Source organism: Grammomys surdaster, unplaced genomic scaffold (assembly GCF_004785775.1).
Source record: "Grammomys surdaster isolate TR1022 unplaced genomic scaffold, NIH_TR_1.0 165, whole genome shotgun sequence".
In the NCBI taxonomy this organism is placed as follows: domain Eukaryota; kingdom Metazoa; phylum Chordata; class Mammalia; order Rodentia; family Muridae; genus Grammomys; species Grammomys surdaster.
The window spans coordinates 9,162,536-9,176,083 of NW_021604613.1; positions in this window are offsets into that span (position 1 = coordinate 9,162,536).

The window sequence follows — 13,548 nt, forward strand, 5'->3', positions numbered from 1 at the left end:
GAAGTAGATTCTAACAGAATAGAGGTTAGGCAGTTGCCAGCTATTGTGCTGCCTAAGTCATATTAAAATATTGAGGGTGTTTGTGTGTGTGTGTGTGTGTGTGTGTGTGTGTGTGTGTGTTTCATTTTTTTTTCTAAGATAGGGGCTAGTGAGATGGCTCTGCAGTTGAGAGCACTGGCTGCTCTTCCAGAGGACCTATGTGCAATTCCCAGCAATCACATGGCTGCTCATTAGTATCTGCAACGCAGTCCCAAGGGATCCAACACCCTCTTTTGCCCTTTAGCACCAGGCATGTATGCAGGCAAACCATTCATACACATTAAATAAAATAAGTTGCAAAATAAAAAAACAGAATCTTGCCATGTATTCCAGGCTATCTTTGAACTCACTGTGTAGCCCAGGCTAGCCTTAAACTCCTGAGAGCAGTTATGATCTGCATATCCACAGCTGGACCTTTCAAATCATCGAAGTGTCTAAATTCTGGGGTGCCCCAGTCCTACGGGGCATTGAACTGGGATCAGAAGATCTGGAAGAGAGAACTGGAGGACAGGGGACATAAAGAACAAACAGCTTGTCTATAGGCTGATCAAACCGCTGATTTTTACTTTTTCATACAGGGGTTATAAACTCATAAAGGCAGGATGTGGGGAAGGGGATGATGCAGGACTGTAGGTGTTCAGGGGGAGTATAGCTATCTTCCAGAACAGGGTATTGGCTGGGTGAAGGTTCAGGGAACAGGTCACTATGACTCTCTCTATGAATCACTTGTTTCTATCTATCTAAGCTGGTACCCTCCACCAAGGCCACCTATCCACAAGACCTATGACTGCTATCCAGGCTGGTAAATTTCCACTAAGGCTACTTGTTTACAAGATCCTATAGCCATCTGTTCAGTGTTTTTCCACAGAGACCAAGACTTTGTGTTAGCAGGCATGTATGTCAGGCCAATTGCTGATTTTAGGCCTTCACTGTATAAGCGAGGCTGCCCCTGACACTGAGGAAATAAAATGTTCTTGTTGCTTATAATCTAAAGTGAATAAAATACAACTATCAATGCTTAAAAGCACTAGGGAAATCTCACTCCATACCAGCTAAATGCTTTCAGAGGACCACCAAGGAGCATCTATCCTGATCTTCCAGGCAGCCCTTCAATTAGTTATTATTTAATGGGTTGTTTGGGGGGGGTTATTATTTCTTTCTTTGAATTAGAGTTTTGCTAATAGCCCAGGCTGACTCTGAACTCAAAATCCTTCTATCTCACCCTGCATATACCCTGTCCCCAAGAGCTGGGATTACAGGCATTAACCGCTGTAACTTTGATTTTTTTCTAACCTTGTTCTTAATGAAGGTTCTTAAACACTTTAACCTCCCTTTTAGCTCATTACCTATCAGAGGTAGTGAGAACGAAAGGATACAGGGAAAATGGACCTGTTTAGAAAGATTCTTTGGAGCATCTCCCATCTGTGTTGTCTGGAAATGGGCAGTTCAGTTCACAGGTTGACAGCGGCAGCTCGATCCACTCACAAACATTTCATGGATACACCAGCAGTCCAGTATGATAGAGTCAAGATAACAAACTCAAATCAACAGTGGTGGCACCACCTAGCAGAGACAGCCAGGCCTCAGCCTCAGCTAGAGTCAGCAAGAGGGACCTGGAGGGACACCAGGGAAAGTTCTTAGGCAGTGCCTCTCTCAGGGAAATGAAGATCAGTGAAGACTCAAGATCAACAGGGGTTGCACAGCTAGCCGTAACCAGCAAGCCAAAATCAGCCTTTGTCACTGTCCCTCAAGTCTTATCCTTCCAAACATTCTACCTTCCAAACCTCGCATGTCCTCCACCGGCCTTGCCTCAGCATGTGCGTCAGTCTCAACTGACATCACTCTGTCAATCAGTCCGAGTCCAAGGAAGCAGCAAGAAACTGCAGCACACCACTGGTTTTTGTAATGCATTTCTCTCTGTGGAGTCCTGACAAATACAGCTCAACTAAGCAGTGTAAGACAGACCAATACATGCACATTGTTAGCAAAGAATCCTTCCTTCATCATGTGTCCTTTCACGTGCTTGCTTTAGCAGAACATCCTTTTACCTGTGTAGGCTTTAGCAAAACATTCCTTCTTGTGTTTGCCCCAGCAAAACATCCTTCAACACAACTGACTTTCCAAAGAACCTTTAAGTTACCACTTCCGCACTTGGCTGAGCTTAATGGTTCTTTTTTTTTTTTTTAACTTTTAAATGTCTATTGAGAGAGCCAGGTATGATAGTATATATCTGTAATCTTATTACCTCAGCACATAGAAAGTTGACGAAGAAGGATTTTGAATTCAAGAATAGCTTGGGCAAAATTCTGAAGAAAACGTGGAGGAGGAAGACCAGGACAAGGAAGGAGAAAAGGAGAAAATGTCTATTTGAAAGGAAGTAATTCTAGAGCAAACCTTTAAACATGTTTTATTAATTACTAAAGTATTTCATATATTCATACAGTGTATTTTGGTTATACTCAACCCCACACCTCCTACTCCTTGAGATCTTGCCTCATCCTCTCCTAATTTCATGTCTTCTTTTTCTCCTTCTCCTCCTCCTCCTCCTCCTCCTCTTCCTCTTCTTCCTCCTCCTCCTCCTCCTCCTCCTTCTTTTTAATAACCCACAGAGCCCAAGCTGGATGGTGGTGGTGTGCACCTTTAGTCCCAGCACTTCGGAGGCAGAGGCAGGTGGATCTCTGTGAGTTTAAGGCCAATCTGGGTCTATAGAGTGAGTTCCAGAAAAGCCAGGGCTATACAAAGATGTCCTGTTTTGGGGGAGAAAAAAAACAGAGCCCAAAGTGTTCTGCCCGTATACTCAAAGGTACCGGCATTCACAGGACCATGACTGACTCACCAAGCTCCACACCCCTAAAGAAAGCTGATTCTCCCTCCTCTAGCAGCTATCAATTATCAGAAGCTCCTTGGCTCTCTTGTCCTTGCTGTGGGAGGAGTGCCCCCACCCCTGCATGCTGTAATGCTGACTGGCTTGATATTGTACAGGTTTTGTGTTTGTGAACAACCACAACTGCCTTGAGTTCATGAGCACCACTGTCCTGTGGTGTCAGGAAAAACTTTTCGCCCTGTGCTTCCAGACTCTACCCTTCCATTTCTAGGGAGTTTACTGGCTGAGAAGTGAGTGCTCCTTGGGTATAGATGGGCAGGAACCTCTGTTGTTGTTGGCTTACAGGGTTCGAGTTTTAAAACATTGATAACAACTAGTCACATCTTAGCCCTTTTGTACTTCCTAATGTGTGAGGAAAGAGTCTGTGGGGTGGATGGAAGTGGAGCTCAGCAGGAGAGTTCATACTAAGCATGTCTGAGGCCCTGGGTTCATCCAAAGAGGACCCCTAGAACCAAGAACATCCATTGTGACTGGCTCAGGATGAGAATACACAAAAATCTAAGTACGAAACATGTTACACACTCTCTCTATTGTTCTTAGTGCCAAGTTAACAGATTCTCAAGAATTCCAGAGATAGTGTTGTTGTTAGCCTGGAATTCTACCTGGTCTGTATGATGAAGAGGCTGGTGTCATCTCTTTGCCCCTCTCTATCCCTCCCCGCTGCTCTCTTGTTTGTGCCATCTGTAAACCATTGGCTTCCTAACTGTGAATCACTGTGTTTGACGGCTCATGTTACTGTGTTTCAGCTTGCAGCCTCTTTCCACCCCATGCTTAAATGAGAAATAAGAAGGAGGCCAGGTGGAATTTATCTTGCTCTCCCCACAGCAGATGCTAAATCCAAACTTTTAAAATAAAGACATTTTAGAAGCACTAGCTTTTTTACTCCAGAACAACTATCCTATTCTCCCCTGAACTCACGTTAGGTCACAGGCCTTGGGCGGAAGTCTCTTTGGTCTCCTGTCTCAAGTTATAGATGTAGCTGTCTGTTGCCACAGACAGACAGACAGACACAATATCCTTTTAGCTAAATCAGTTTTACAAACTAGGATCAAGAATCTTTTGAAAGTATGCCTGATGGCACACACCTGTAATTCCTTCTATTTTAAGGCAAGAGAATCAAAAGTTCCAGGCCAGCCTAGGCTACATAGGAAGACCCTGTCTCAAAGTAAAAAAAAAGAGGACTGGAGAGATGGTTCTGTCACTAAAGGCTAGGCTCACAATCAAAACATCACAATAAAAAGGGGAGAAAGTGTAGAGGTGCAAATCAGTGTTTGCCTGACATACACAAGGCCATGAGTTAAATCTCCAAGGAAAGATTTTTTAAAATCTCTCTTTCTCTTTCTTCTTTCTCTTTCTTCCTCCTCTTCCTACTTTTCCTCCTCCTCCTCTTCCTTCTTCCTCTCTCTCTCTCTCTCTCTCTCTCTCTCTCTCTCTCTCTCTCTCTCTTTCTCTCTCTCTCTCTCTCTCCCTCTCTCTCCGTTCTTATGTGTATATATGTGCCACAGTATTCACAAGGAAGTTAAGGAGAGTGACCTCTATGTGTCAATTACCATCCCCCACCTCAGCTGAGACTGTTGTATATGCCTGACTAGCTGGGCCATGAATTTCTGGGGACTCCTTTGTCTCTGCCTCCTGTCTCTTAACTCTGAGATCATCGTGAGCCTGATACTGCACCAGGCCATCAAATAATACTTTTACTTCTCTCCCACATGGTTTATCCATTTGATTCACAAATATCCATCCTTGTTTTGTAACCTACTCTTCAATTTGTGCCTGAACCTCCAGCCCTGTCAGACCCCTGCTGTCAACTCCTCCACTGTCTCTACCTAACTAGGTTCTTAGTAGAATGGTGACTTTGTACCGTTAATCCCAGCACTTGGGAGGCAGAGGCAGGCAGATTTCTGAGTTCGAGGCCAGCCTGGTCTACAGAGTTCCAGGACAGCCAGGACAACACAGAGAAACCCTGTCTCAAAAAACCAAAAATCCAAGAAAAAAAAGAAAGAAAGAATGATGACTTTGAAGGGAAAGGAGGGGTTAATAGAGAACTTACTTCACTTTTCAAGACTCGTGCTGTGAACATGAGCAAACAACAGCCACCACAGTAAAGGATAGTAAGAAAAAGCATAATCCAAGTTCACACAATTCCATGCGACTCCAGAATGTGCTGTGATGACCATTCTTGGTTGTCAACATGACTACATCTGGAATTAACCAAAATCCAAAAATGGAAGGCACACCTGTGTGGGACTGTGTAAGGGTATCCTGGTTCATGGCTGGTCATGGGCCTAGAACCCAAGACTCTACATGAGAACCGGCAGGAGTTCAGCACCCCCCCAGAACCCAGGGTCCTGACACGAAGTCTAGTTTCCTTAGACCTACATTGTTCAGTCATGTAGGCCATTACAGCCCCTCCCAAAGTACACAGGTAGAGGGTGTGACCATAGGCCTCAGGCCCTAGGGATTTACATACTAATGAAGGCCAGAGGGCAGAGCAAATTAAACATGCCTCCCCCAGATCCTCCCCCAATCCTCCCCCTTTCTCCCTCCCTATTTAACTCGGAACTGGCCTGAGTTTTACGGGGGTACTTCCAGATTCATCCACCATCCGCCATGACAATAAACCCTTTTGGAAACAAGGACTTCCTCATGTCATTGGGGCCTGCCACTGCCAAAGCCGCCGGCCGCTGGAATCTTAGACATTCCTCCTGCATGTGGGACCCACCGCAGGGTGGAAACACCCCACCACCACCTCCACTGCTGCGGCCTAGAATAGTTCCCCACACACCTGTAAGGGATTTTTGCTTAATTTGAAGTCGGTAGATCCACTTCTAATCAAGATCTTTGAGGCAGGAAGACACACTTTTAATCTGGGTCCCGCCTCTTGCTGGAAGCCTTTCTAAGGACATAAAAGAAGGAAGCTTTGGCTCTCTGCCTGCTTGCCCTCACTTTCCTAGCAAGTCCATCCCTTCACTGGCATTAGAGCCTACTTCTTCAGGATTCCACTTCTTCTGAAGACCAGCTAAAACAGCTAGCCTTGTGAATGACTTTGCATTCACAGCCAGCCATTGTTGGGTGAGCTGGACCAAAGCCTTTGAGTCATTTAATAAATCCCTGTTTCATAAGAAGAGAGAGATTCATTCTATAAGTTCTGTTACTCATAGAGAATACTGACTAATGCAGTGCTGAGGTCAAGTCATTTACATTTATAGGTCATTTTTACTACAGCATCCGGAGCCTCTTATTCTGTCCAATTTTGTCAGATTTCAACAAATGAAGTGTGATTTCGCTGTTACTCTGCCTAAGGAACAGAAACAATTGCACAGGAGAAGCAGGCAAGGAGCATGGGCCTAGTTCACATTCCTCCTAACAATCACCTAAAACCATTGCTGGCACGTTTTCTTCTTCCTTGTGGGGAAGCATGAGGCTTCAAGGCATATGTTCCCTCTCACAGAGTAGCTTAAATCCAATCAAAAAGTTGTCGGTTACTCTCATAACATCTGTACCACACTGCAGTATATACTGCAGGCAGGTCACTGTTGTAGATGGCAGGGTTTGGAGCTGAGTAACGGTAGTGGTTTGAATAGTAATGGCCCCCATAGGCTCATAGATTTGAATGGTTGGTCACCACTATTGGGAGGTGTGGCCTTGTTGGGGAAAGTGTGTCACTAAAGATAGGCTTTGGGGTTTAAATGCTCAAGCCAGGCCCATTATCTCTCTCTCTTTCTCTATCTGCTGCCTGCAAATCCAAATGTAGAACTCTCAGCTCCTCTCTACCACCATGTCTGCCTCTGAGACAACATGCTTCCTGCTACGATAATAATGGACTAAACCTCTTAACCCCAATTAAATGTTTTCCTTTATAAGAGTTTCCATGCCGGGCGGTGGTGGCACACACCTTTAGTCCCAGCACTTGGGAGGTAGAGGCAGGCGGATTTCTGAGTTCGAGGCCAGCCTGGTCTACAGAGAGAGTTCCAGGGCAGCCAAAGCTATACAGAGAAACCCTGTCCCGAAAAAAAAAAAAAAAAAAAGAATTTCCATGATCATGGTGTCTCTTCACAGCAATAGAACTCTAAGACAAGGTGGCAGAATTTGTAGCTGAGTGACATTGATAATTGCTTTTCTCCTCTAGTACTATGCAAAGTACTTCCAGGACCATAAACATCAGTCAGAAGAGGTAAAACTTCTAGTTGGGTACAAGCTAGACTTCTCCATGTTCAGTGAAATAAGTAAGTGTTGTCTTTAGCAGTACGACCTTACCACCAGGTGTAGAGGGTTAAGCAATAGCCTTCACGATAGCCAATGATGTTTGGTGATTTCTATGGGACCCTTCTACCCAACAACCCAACAAGATAGAACCCATTCCTAGCACTGGAGGTTTTAGTTGATGGTTTAAAATGTCTAGTTGGAGCACCATCTTGTAGTGTGCAGTTTTGCTACCCTACTTTAAGCTCCAGGTGGACCACACTACCAGCTCCACCCAGGTTCCCTCAGATCCACAGATGAAACACACACATTAGCTTATTTTTCAACCCGCCTTACTGGCTCAATTGCTGGGCACTTCTAATTTCTCTCAGCTAGTGTGCCCTTCCCAATACTCATAGCTCAGCACCCTAAATCTGCCTTCAACCTTACCTGCTCAGTTACCTTCTCCTTGTTCAGCAACCCAAAACTGCCCTCAGCTTCAGTTGTGTTTCTAATCTCCCATCTGAGGAAGCGGTCTATGGCGATCTGCTGGAGAGCTCACATGGCTGGTCACCTTTTCTCCCTCTGAAGCATGGTGTAATCCCCCTTCCTCTTCCTACACCCCGTAGCCTGCCTGCGGGGTGTGGGGGGGGGGGCCCTGGAAGTCCCGCATCTTTTCTTCCACCCAGCAATTGGCTCCTAGCATCTTTATTAGCAGATCAAAGAACAAATTGGGGAACAGGACCTTAGTATCACCAACTCCCCACTTAGACGCCTTTCATACATTTTAGGGCGCCATTACAGTAGTAGGTTTCCATGTGGCTTTTCAAAAGACTTGAGTGTTAGTTGTCTGTCCCTCCTTTGCCATTCTCTCATCTCCCTCCGCAGTTAATCTTCCCCTTTTACTTTTCCCTTTATATCTTTAAAACAATGTTCTATGTCCCCTTCCTTGGAAGATGACCATCCTCAATACCTTACTAGCTGCCTAACCTCTGATTATTCTGATCAAATACACATATCTAATACTTAAATACTTAAAAAGAGAAAACATACAACATTTGCCTTTTTGAGTCTGGGTCACATCACTCAGGGTGATTGTTTATAGCTACATCCATTCACTTGTAACCTTCATATTTTCATTTTTCTTAACAAATGAATAACATTTCATAGTGCAAATGTATCCACGTTGTGTAAATGTATCCAAATGCTTTTTTTCTTTTTTTGGCTTTTCGAGACAGGGTCTCTGTGTAGCCCTGGCTGTCCTGGAACTCACTCTGTAGACCAGGCTGTCCTCGAACTCAGAAATCTGCCTGCCTCTGCCTCCCAAGTGCTGGGATTAAAGGTGTGCGCCACCACCTCTCGGCGTATCCAAATGCTTAAATGATGCATGTCATTAGTCAATAGTCACCTCCGGCTTTTCCAATTTCCACTGGAATAGAGCAGCAATGAACGTGGATGAGCTAGTGTCTCTGTAGTAGGATATAGTCCTCTGGGTATATGCCAGGTGTAGCTGGATCTTGTGGTAGATTGTGTTTCTGCTTTTTGAGGAACCTCCACCCTGCTTTCCATAGTGACCACCCCAGTCTGCACTCCCACCAGCAATGAGCAAGTATCCTCTTTCCCAGCAATCTCATCAGCATGTGTTATCATTTGTTTTGGCCATTCTCACTGACATAAGATAAATTTTCAACGTAGTTTTAATACGAATTTCCCTGGTGGCTAAGGATATTGAAATTTCTTTGTTTCTCAGCTTTTTGTGTTTCATCAGTTCAGAACTCTGTTTACTTCTTGAGCCCATTTTAAATTGATTTATTTGTTTTATGTTTTTACTTCTTTGTATATTCTAGATCCAACCTTCTATCAAATGCATAATTGGTAAAGATTTTTTTCCCAATTCTTTAGGATACCAATTTGCTTAAATGATGCTGTACAGAGGCTTCATGAACTTTTTTCGTGCGTGCGTGTGTGTGTGTGTGTGTGTGTGTGTGTGTGTGTGTGTGTGTGTATGTTTTGAGACAGGGTTTCTCTGTGTAGTCCTGGCTGTTCTGGAACTCACTCTGTAGATCAGGCTGACCTCAAACTCAGATCCACCTGTCTGTGCTTCCCAAGTGTTGGGATTAAAGGCATGAGCCACCACTGCCTGGCTTCATGCACTATTTTCAATAACCAAGATATAAAATTTGCCTAGGTGTATTTTTGCATCAATAAATAAGGGGATAAAGAAAAGTAATACATGTATAATGTATAATTTTATCCAGCATAAAAAAGTAAATTATTTCTTTTTTTAGGGAAAAGGATGAGACTGAAGAGTAAATTAAACAAAATAAGTCAAAACCAAAAGACTGTATGTCTTCCTTACACGAACAAGCTGTATGTTTAAAATATGTACATATGTGGGGGGTGTCTGTGTGTGTGTGTGTGTCCTTGCTGGCACAAACAGAAGGAAGACCGTTTGAGGGCAGAAGGGTCACCAGGGAGGCACAACATGGGAATGAGAGAATGAAGTATGCAGAGTAGAAGTGGAGAGAGCACACTGAGCCATCTTTGAGAATCCTGTCATGAAACCTATCGTTTTATAACTAGAACTTATGTTCAAGGTTGAAAAAATCATGTACAGGCTGGAGCAGGTGGCTCGACTGCTAGAAGTACTTGTTGCTCTTGCAGAGGACCCAGGCTTAGCTCCCAACTGACTGTAACCCCATTCACAGGGCAGCACTAACATATGTATGTATACATCATACCTGCTGCCAAAATACTCATCCATGTAAAGTACAAATAAATATTTTTAATTTTTTAATCAATATACAGCAGAAAAGGGACCTTTGTCCTGAAAGAAGCAGAGTGAAATGTTGGAAAACAAAAACAAACAAACAAAAAAAAACATCAGCTCTTGGAACCAAACAGCTCACGTGAGAATCCGGGCTCCCTCACCTAAAAGCTGTGTGGTTCTTGAGGGCATCATTCACATTGGTTCTAGGCACAGAATATCACTAGCTACTGTCTGAGTTTGAAGGTTTATAAATTATGGTCAAATGGTGGCCAAAAACAAAAAGCACTCAATTTTAAAATACTTTTGTAATAAATGAGAGACATGCTTGTTTATATTAAACAGCTTTGTCTTTTAAAACATAGATCAAGTAATATTAAATATTAATATTTATTTAATAAAAATATACTTTTCCTGGCAGCCTTTATTCATCAGTAAGGCTTGTCACATTTCTAGGGCTCTTTTCAATTTATTCACAAAGGGGGAAGCCTTTGTTTTTGGGGCTTTGCTGCCCCCTTTTGGAAGGTAAACATACTACAGAAATAAGAATGTTTTGAACAAAGCCTCACTCCAGCAGTGAACTCTCACCCCTTGTGAGTTACCATCAAAGGGTTATTTGCTTGAAAATGTCTGCCCACTCCCATGCTTCGAATTTCCTGAACAATTCTTGGCATCAATAATCTGTCTGAAATAATTCAGGGGTCAGCTTTCACATCAAGCCCCTTTGCACATGTGTCTCCTTGAAGTAATCAGGTGCTGGGGACAAGAGGCTAAGCAGGGAGTCCAGTCCATGCTCTGATGACACCCACCGTCCACCTGAGTGTGGACTGATGAGCGGTGTAGAACGTGGGTGCTGTCGCATCTTAAAGAGCCAGACAACACAGTCAAAGGAGCCTGTCGTGAAAGAACTGGCAGGAGCCAGTCAGGTGAAGAGCCCATGAACCTTTCTGAAAAGCACCAATTGGATATGCCAAGGCATGACAGCCAGTTCAGGTAACAGCAAGAGAGGAACTGAGTTAGGCATGGTGACACACACCTGTAATGCCAGTGCTAAAGGACTGAGGCAGGATTTCCAGTTTGAGATCAGTTGGGGCTACTAGGTGAATGAAACCTTGTCTCAAAACAGAATACATTTCTGTTGGTAGAGAGCGTTGTGTGGCATCTACAAGGCCACTGTTTCAGTCCCTGGGTTGTATACTTTTAAAATATGTAACTATTCTACTATACCAAGACCAAAACTCAATCTCAGCACTTAAGAAACTGAATACTAAATGCATTCATTGGTGATACCAGCTTGAAGTCAAACCAGTGCCAGCTGATTACGTGCCACTTCTCAACCTCCCAGAACCCTTTCTTTCTCCTCCATACAACGGGAATAAAAGTCTACTTCTGAAGGCCACTGTGAAAAATAAATGAGCAATGGATATTTGTTCATAAATTATAAAGCATTAATCATATGGAAGCCATGCTGCTTATTAAATATAGTTCGTAAATTTTTCCTTTAAACAATAAGGTCCTAACTATGATGGCCTTTCTGGCTTTGCTCGTGTATCAGAGATTGGCCTTAAACTACTTATGCTGGGACTGGAGAGGTGGCTCAGAGGTTAAGAGTACTAGCTGCTCTTGCAGAGGACCTGGGTCCCAGAATGAGCTTATGTGAGTTGTTTTCAAAGTGGTCTCTCCTCAAGCCATGAAGTCTTCTTCATCACAATAGAAACAATAAATAATAGAACAAAAAGTAAGATTATAACAGGATGCTGGGATGTGTAACATTATCCCAGTACCTCTCTACTTAAGATTACCACTTACTGAGGAAAAAACTATTACGTCTATTCTATGAATTGAAAAACTGAGATCAACTTGCTCAAGGTCACACAACCAGTAGTGGGCATACCAGGTTCTAAATTCAGGACTAACACAGAAGCAGTGAGCAAGCCTGTGCTGTGGCGGCACTCCGTTCTCCTCCCTCACAAGCTGCAGACGGTCCTATACCTATGCATGTATGAGCAGCACCATGTGGACTCAGTGGGGCCTTTGTTTTGTTTGTTTCAAGAAAGAGCACATCAAGCAGGACAGATAAAGGAGAAACTGGAGGGCTGAGTTATCAAAACATTACACACACGCACCAAGTTCTCTAAACAACCTTAAAAATGTTAACATCAACAAAAAAATTCAATGATCTGCTTTACTTCTATCAAGCTCCATGTACCCAGCCTGAAATCTCCCTTCAGTACTGGAAGACAGCTTGGCTGAATTACACTATTACTGAATTTAGATGGAAGCTACACACGTGCTCATACTACTAAACTTCTCTCAATCTGTAACTTGTGGCAGAAAGGAAGTAATGAACAATTTACCATTTGCAGATCCACCCCCCTGCCTGCCCCAAGCAGTTTCCAGAATAACACTCCAGATGAACCCCCAGCCCCAACTCAACTTGGCTAACTTCTTTAAAAATGTCCTTCCCATGCCTGAGGTTCTGTGGTAGAATAGCTACAGTATGCTTGAGGTCCTAGGTTCTATCCCTAGCACCGTAATAATAAATAATAAATAAAACCCTGCCTAAACTTACTAATCCGATTATAAAACATGAAGTGTGTATCCAACATGTCACAATGCCCAAAACAGACTACTAACAAGTCTCCAAACTTTCTAATATAAACACTAAAAATGCCACTGCTCCTTCAGGCCTATGAATCCTGACTGCCTGGTAAAGCTAACTTCTTAGCAAGTCATGCTCAACTAAGTAGCTTCCTCTAGGAGGACAAGCACTAGGGGAACAGGGAACAGATGTTCCCCTAGTTGTTTTTTCAAAGGAAGGGAAACTTGGGAGCAAACATGGTTAATAGCTAAGTGACCTTGGCATTAACATGTCTGATCTTTTGTTTTGTGCTTTATCATGCACACCAAGATTATTTCAGGAAATCTTTTACCGAGTTGTGCTGTTCCCCAAACCAATCCTCCCACCCCCCAACGCCCCAAAAAAACCTACTCAGGGTCAGACTCTCCAAGTTTGAACCAACTACAGCAACATGCTGGACCACCTCCCACGGAGTGTTACTCTGTTGGCCATGGAGATTGCAGAAGCCCCTCCTCCACTGTCCTTTACAAATGTCTGTACTAACAGTAACCTCCAAGACTAAGATGTGATGTTGCATTAAGGAATAACAGACTTCCTCTGGAATTTGACAAGAAGTGTGCTCAAACTTGAATTCTCCATTTCTTTCCTTTTGTTATCAAGCTGTATCCACAGGTTGCTCCCAACTTTTATGTATTTGTTGTAGAAGGTTGTTTCCAAGATACATATACATTACATTAAGAATACAAAGATTTAAATGCTATGTATTAACTTAGGTTGTAAAAGATGGTTACATGAGATATCCAAGACATTGTAAGATCAATTATATTCTCTTAGAGGCAGGCTAAACAGGCTGAGTACACAGTATGATGGCAGGTTAAATGCAGTCTTAAAAGATCTCAAGGGTTCTTAACTTTGCTGAGGTCTGCAAACTTACCTATGTCATCATCTCAGAGGCCTTAAGAGACCAGCAGTCCAAACAGAACAGGCCTCCTCAGGTGCCAGACCCCAAGTGTGCCATCTCCGAATGCACTTCACAGCTTCCCTTCCATAGAACGTACATGGCCTAAGGCAGGTGTCTTAGGTATTTGCTAAGTA